Source organism: Haemaphysalis longicornis, unplaced genomic scaffold (genome assembly GCF_048455015.1).
Source record: "Haemaphysalis longicornis isolate Haplotype H1 unplaced genomic scaffold, Haemaphysalis longicornis Haplotype H1 scaffold_5, whole genome shotgun sequence".
In the NCBI taxonomy this organism is placed as follows: Eukaryota; Metazoa; Arthropoda; class Arachnida; order Ixodida; family Ixodidae; genus Haemaphysalis; species Haemaphysalis longicornis.
Window position 1 is genome coordinate 70668818 of NW_027526385.1, and position 7079 is coordinate 70675896.

At 46.7% G+C, this 7079-nt stretch overlaps 1 long non-coding RNA gene across 1 annotated transcript; it reads left to right on the forward strand.

Annotated features, from left to right (window-relative positions):
• The first annotated feature begins 826 nt into the window (after positions 1-826).
• On the forward strand, positions 827-6437 carry LOC144139280 (uncharacterized). Its single transcript, XR_013316128.1, has 3 exons — positions 827-890; positions 4617-4679; positions 6289-6437. It is a non-coding gene; the product is annotated as an uncharacterized LOC144139280 (long non-coding RNA).
• The last annotated feature ends 642 nt before the right edge of the window (positions 6438-7079 follow it).

Below are 7079 nucleotides of genomic sequence, written 5' to 3' on the forward strand. Positions count from 1 at the left end.
AAATGTAGCAGTTGGATAGACGTCAGCGTCATGACGCCAGGCCCCCTGGTTCGATTTCCGCCACGGGAAGCGGTTTTGTCTTTCACTCCACCCACGATCATTCATCGTCATTCTCAGAGCAATTTGGCTTCCTTGCAGGGATCAGTGGCGTACAACAGCATCAGTATGGACAATAAAGCTTCGCCTAAATAAAGTACCGATGCTGCACTACCTTTTAATAGGCAGTTTCAGCATATCGTTACCGTGTTTACGTTACCGTTTACCGTGTTTGCGGGAGTAGACTGCGCAGCGCGAGAGTTACCGAGAACGGTAACTTACCGGCACAGGCTTCACCGTCGCCAGCGCTTCCGGTAACACGGTAAACGGTAACGAAAACACGGTAAGGATATGCTAAAACTGCCTAATGTCAGTTTTACGTGCGGCGAACGCGTGAAAAATAAAGTTTTGCATAAGAAAATATGTTTCGCTGGTATATTCAACAGAGAAATTCTTTAACATTTTAAAAAAATCTTGTTACTTCCGAAATCACTCCAAAGGAATAACGTCGGGATCATTCCCCTTTTGTTTTGAGGGTTCCTCTCTAATCTATGGGGCTTATCTTGGGGGAGTGAGTGGCGGCCGAAGGAGGATGACCTCACGTACGTACTTAACTACGGTGGTCCGTCTTTTACTGTTTTAGATTCCTTTGGAATTGGTTATCTGCGTTATCTGACGTTTTAATTAAACCTGTCAAATCAGAGTTCACACTGTTTTTGTTTTTCCAATTTTCGCAAACGGTAATAAATTAGTTGTCAGGCTTGCATGGCTGTTTTCCGGATCATATAAGCGTCGCAGGACTGGCTTTTCTCCACCGATACCCGCAACTGCCAGCTTTCGTCCGCATCACCCTGGTAAGTAGTTACAAGCTTCGCTCGTTATTTTAGTACACATTTGTGAAGTCACTTAGCGATCGTGGACTCTTGTAATTCTGATCTCGTTGGCTTAAAAAACAAAATTCAGTTTTAACTTCGGTATCCAATGCCGTGGACATGTCGACAAAACATTCCTCCGACATTTTTCAGGTGTAAAAGTGCGCTATTTGTTTTAATATTGTACCAGGACCTACGCCACAGGAAAACCGGCAGAATTAATCACTGCAGGTTCCAATTTTCAATTTGGCGTGATCAGCAGTTATTCAGGTACACCAAACATTCATGCAAACTAAACTATTTTGTTAGCCTAGTGGTCGCTAACGATATAACATACAACTGTTTTATAAACATTGTAAAGTTTGTTGGGGTCGTACGAGTTTGTAGGAGCAGTGCTTTAGCAGCATAGTCTAACTTCTCCATGTTTGGCAAATACGAATGCAAATTCTTACTGAGCGAGACATTATTATTTTTATTCTTCTGACCATACTACAGTGCTAAAGGCTGGAATGCATGCGGAACTAAGCTACGGCGCTATGTAAGCATGGTTACATTACATGTCCATTGCGAACAACTTAAAGGGACTCTGAAGTGAATTTGTCAAGCTCCCGTTTTTGCTTGCACTTCGTAGACTGGCTCAAATTAGCACACTTTTCATCGTTTATCCGGTTCATAAATCGGTAACTATTTTACAAAGCGCGAAAGAAGAAAAACTACCATGCGCGGTTTGCGGCGGCCGCATCAACTAAGGCTGTGACGTTGGGAGGAAGGGGCACCGTGATTGGACGATACCCAAAGTTAGCAATCAAACAAGTTTCGGTTTCGGTTTCGGTTCTGTAAAACACAACCGATGGCGTTGCTGGATGGGCATTCTCAATATCTCAGTAATCATCGTACCGCGCTTCTGCCATGTTGTCGGCTGTAAAATGCATAAGATAAGCCTCCCAGGACGGCTTGGAATCGTAGCATTCACTAGCCGAGGCCTACGCAGTGCATGAACGCCCTCCGCGTGCCCGCAGACGCTCAAATACCATGCGCTTTTCCCCCATATTTGGAGCTTCGTAAAAAGCGTGTTCGCACCAGGCCAAGGGTCTGTTGATTCTGGCCTGTGCCCACTGCCCGCAAGCAGTCGGTGCTTATGACAACTGCACGCCAACAAGAACTCGCTAGCGCTCCAGTGCCAGCCTGCGCGCGTTCTGTGAACTAGTTCGTGGAGCAATGAACGTTGCGGCCAAAAAAAAAGGTTAACTCACTATAGAAAACATCGGCGGAAAAGGAAAAAGCTAACTTATAAAAAAACACGTACCCGCGGGGATTCGAACTTGTGACTTGCAAAAAACTCGCGATGACATACCTAGCCCTCCAAACCACTCGGCCACAGGCTATTTTCCTTTTTTTTTTGGATAAACAAGCACTTTATTTACAGCGATATATACAGGATCACATCAGATGATTGCAGGGTATTCGTCGTACACAATAGCAGCTCTATGCATGCAGAAAAATAGGCGCTTACGGCCTTTACGCTAGCATGGCGTAAGCATGTTCTGTCGGCAAGTGTAAGCTAGTGGCGTCGTAATGCTGGCACAGCCGCAGAGTTTGGGCGGTAATTACGCCAGCACGAACGTTGTCGAATGGATGACGGTGCCTTTTGTGCACCGCTTGAAGGGAATGGGATGGGAGCGGAGGGAGGGGAAGGGGGTTCTGGGCAAGCAGAGGTGAGCAGGAGTGTTTCCCGGTTCTAGCCATCAAATTGAGTCCCATCTCCTCCGCTCCTTTACCTTAAATTCTGAAAGGACACGCGAACCCTGAGCCAGTGCATCACGCAGCTCGGAGCCTGAGTCAGGCCCGTCAAGGGCGGCCACTGCCCACTGCGCCTTCTGAACAAAATGCCTCCACGCCGGCCGAGGGTGTTCAGCGCATTCGACAGCATCCACCCTTGCCCTCCAAAGCGAGTGGAGTCCCATGACGTGGATGCAATCTCGGAGGTGTGGGAATTCTGCGTCTGCATCCAAGAACCTTAGGTTGGTCCACGTGAGCTGCCATTGTGTGCCAAAGGAGCACTGCAGCTCGTCCCAGAAATACGATGCCGTATTGCACTCTAAGAATACATGCTCACCCGTCTCCCGCCTTCCGCACAGCGGACAATTGGCCCCTCCAGGGAGGAAGAAACCCCGCTCTTCCTGCCTTGCCTTAGTTGTGCGTATCCCTGCGTGCAGATGGAAAAAGAAATCTTTAGAGCTTGTTGGAACGGGGAGTTTCCGCACACGCCGTAGGACGTCACTTTTTAGGCGGCCTAAAGGTGGGGAGCGGTACAAGGGGGTTGGGAGGGTCTGTTCTACCAAATCCGCGCGGCCGACTTTGGAAATATCAGGTATATAATGTATAACCAGTTTACACTTTTATTTAGTTTTAGCATTCCAGGCAGCTTAGGTGACTATTTGTTGTTTTGCGCTCGTCAGTAAGCATCCCCCAAGTTTCCACAATATATCACGTCTAGCAATTGCATTTCTTAGACGGAAAAGCGTTCGGAGATGCGTAGTCGTGCTGCTGGCCGCTGTGCTTGTTCGCCCAGCGCAAAAAAGTGCTTCCCGCACCTTAGTTTTACGCTGTACGGTAAAAATATCAGTTGACTTTATTTCCATAGTACCTATATTGACTTCGCTGACTCTTCTCCCGCCTTCAAGAGGCCCTATATTTTCCTACTGGCGTACCAGTCAGCGAAGCGTCGCATGTGCGCTTGTGCAGCGCTTGTGTGAAGCGACCTTGACTTGGAGCTAGATACAATGTACGAACTAACCAAGTAAAGAAAGGTACATTCTTCCATTCACAAACGTGTCCTGGCTTCGTTTCAACTGAGCGAACGAATTGCGACGACCCGTCGGCGGCCGGCGGACGAAACGCTGGGCCGACTGAATCTGTCTGAAGGCCGGGGAACCGTGCAGTAGCGCAGCCAATTGCGAGCTCGGCTCCTCCCGACGTCACACAAAAACGCCGCAGAAAATGGGCGAGCGTAAAGAGAGGAGGACAGCATTTTCGAATTATTTTTTCTACTAAATAAAATCGCGTAAACGCGCCCAGAGTGGTCGAAACATGGCCTGGGGACTCCGGACTACAATTTGCGCTTGTAATCCCGCAATGCTTACATATCACTTCAGTGTCCCTTTAAAATTATGGTCCTAACACATTCTAGTAGTTATAACAGTGGTCTCGTAGACAGTTTTTTTTCACAAGAGTGGCATTGTGTTGGCTCCATTGGCTGTTTTCAATGACCGTCTGTTTATCAAACCAGTCTTAATAAAACGTTGATTTTAATCGCCCAGATTTAAGGGATATAACCAAGGTGGAGTAACTTTCTGCGGAAGAAAACTTTTCTTATAGAGGTCACATTTTTCCATAGGGGAACGTATTCCGCCTTGTGGATTTTCCCTAAAACTGCTAGATTAACACCCGTCCATCACTTCTAGTTAATTATCGACCCGCTCTCGCTGTACAAACGACTAGCCTTTAGATTAGCATAGTTCGTATTGCGGCTACCCTAGACACGCGGTGGTCCCGGGTTTGAATCCTGCTACAAGAATTTCCTTTCAACTCCGAAGTTTCTAGGACATCTTAGAGCTCTTGTTCGTAGCCTTATGGTTGCTTCTCGAGTGGATGTCAAATATTCCTTCCCAGAGCTACTCACGTACGATTTTTTCCCTTTCTTTCCAGCCCCTGACATGATGGCTAACGTCTTCGGAAACCACCTACTTGCTCTCTTTGCTGTCATTCTAGGTATGAGTGTCCATCTTCAAGCCCTCGTTTACTAATTATAGTAGATGTAATAATACTTTGGGCAAGTTACCTGTGCCTGCTTGCTATGCCTTTCCATGGGTGTTTAAGCAAAATATGTCCTATGTGATTGTTGTATGTTCACTGCTATCACGGGGATCGACTTGATGCGCCCCTTTCCGCACGCACTCTATGGTTCTCTGTTCTTCGGTCGCTCTGTGTCTGCGAATCGACGGCGCGAATGGTTGGCGACATTCCCAACTATTTATTTTCCCCCTAATTACAAATAAAACTGTATTCAATGTACCCGGGACTTTAAGACAAATAAGAACAACAAACACACGGGTTCACATAAAATATATTTTGGATCCTTTGGCACAAGGTATCTGTCTAAGAAACTCTAAGAGCTTTCGTTGTGCTGAAAAAAGACATGGCATTCCTTTAGGAAGTGTCATGACTGTCGTGCTCTCATTACTCTCGTGATGCACAAGTGATTAAAACGGTTCCAGCTTTCAATAAACGTTCCTATAATAAGCTCATCCTATTCATTTATCAGAACTTATCCAGGAAGAAACCCGTGTAGGAAGTAATAGGGCTACAAACTCGAATCCCCTTCAACGATTAGAAATCCCACTCATACAGCCTGTTTCGTTTTTCATCCCGTGCTTTCTGTACCTGAAGTAGTGCCTTCGAGATTGTTCTCCAGGGAAAACATTTGTAGAGGCATGCTGTAGATAACCGCTACAGCCTCAATGCCATTTCCAATAAGGACCCATAATAACCTAAACAAGAAACAATAATATCGCATCTAAAGAAATTGAGGTTTTTATTCAGAAAAATTCCCCGCATTTCCCCGAGGGGAAGAATGTGAAAGTGCGAATGCACGAGTTGAATTTGCGCGGTTCGGTAATGTTCGCGAAAGAGAGATCACACACACACACACACAACTACAAAGAAAGAAAGATGCATTTATTCACAGACACCTATTTGTGTTGTCGTTGTACTTGATTGCTAGAGCGGATCTCAGCTTTGAAATTTCGTGTCAGTACTCCTTTAAGCGGGTGCATTAGCCCTTCTCACGCCCGATTCCTGGCCAATCCCCCACGTGGGTATGTGTCATGTCAGCGGCCAGGCAGCGCGCGCCCATCTCCCCCCGTTGGCAAGGAAGACGAGGAGATTCCTGGCCAATCCCCCACGTGGGTATGCTATGCGGACATCGCCGGTGGACGCAGGTTCAGGGTCGCTTAAGAAGTGCATCGCACATAAAATTACACGGACGACATTGCTTCCTCAGATATGTTTAATAAAACTACTGTAGCTTCACAACTTGGGTGCTGAACTTTGCACAGTTTCCGACAATCTGAAATTCCTGGCCTAAATATCAACCCCCGTGTTTGTGGTAAAGACAAAAGCAGACTCCCTCCTGGAAGCGTATAAACTCGAAGAAGTTGGCAAGATATATCTCTTGAGAAAATTATAGATCATACCCGGTAAGGCTTTGAAAGCCTAATTAGGCAGGATCATATTTGGAAATCAGGTATAAAAAGGGGTAGGCGATTCATTACTTTCTCAGGAACCAAAGCAATATTAACGGAGCATCTATCTATTGCAGCCTTGTTGACCATGGTCCAGGACGCCGGGGCCTTTGGTACTCTTGAAGAGGTCTGGGACGACTTCTTTGGAGAAGACGATCTACAGACACAACGAGAGAAGTTCACCTAGGTCTGCAGTTCCGCACGCAATAAAAAATATTTGCGCCTATCCCTGTCCTAAGTCGTTCCAATACATATTTATTATGTTGTGCACAGTTAAATTCGACGTTCGGGATTCGGTGTTTATTTATGTTATTTTTTCAGCTTCGGTCGCTATCCCAATACTCCCTGAATATCGTGGTGCCAACCTCTGATTACGAAGAGGCGGTACCCTTTACGCTTGTGACCTCACGCGTGCACTTCGGACCTTTGTGTGTGCGGCCTCCACGGCGGGGCATTGTTAGCATCCGCGCTCCCTTCGACATTGCGGCTTCGGGCCCCATCCCTTCATAATAACAATTGTTCCTTCCTGTTTTTCTACTCTGAAGCCCGTCTCCGTGGGCGCTGCGGAATCATAGATATAAAATCAACAAAGTGTAGAAACAATGAACATTGAACCGGCATTGGAAGCCGATGGTGAGGAAGATAAGAAGGATCGCTATTCTGAACCCGCACCGGACGCGAATTTTCTGGAGAGGGGGGAGTCAGCTTAGTTATTTGAGTGCTATCGAAATGCTGCCTTGATGTCTAAGCGTGGCACTGCGATAGCACCGGTCATCGAATGATGCTGCTGCAAACGTTGCCCCAAAAAGTCGAGCCAACTGGCGCCTGTCATTTTCTAAATTCTTCACAGGTGCTCCAGATAGGAGAA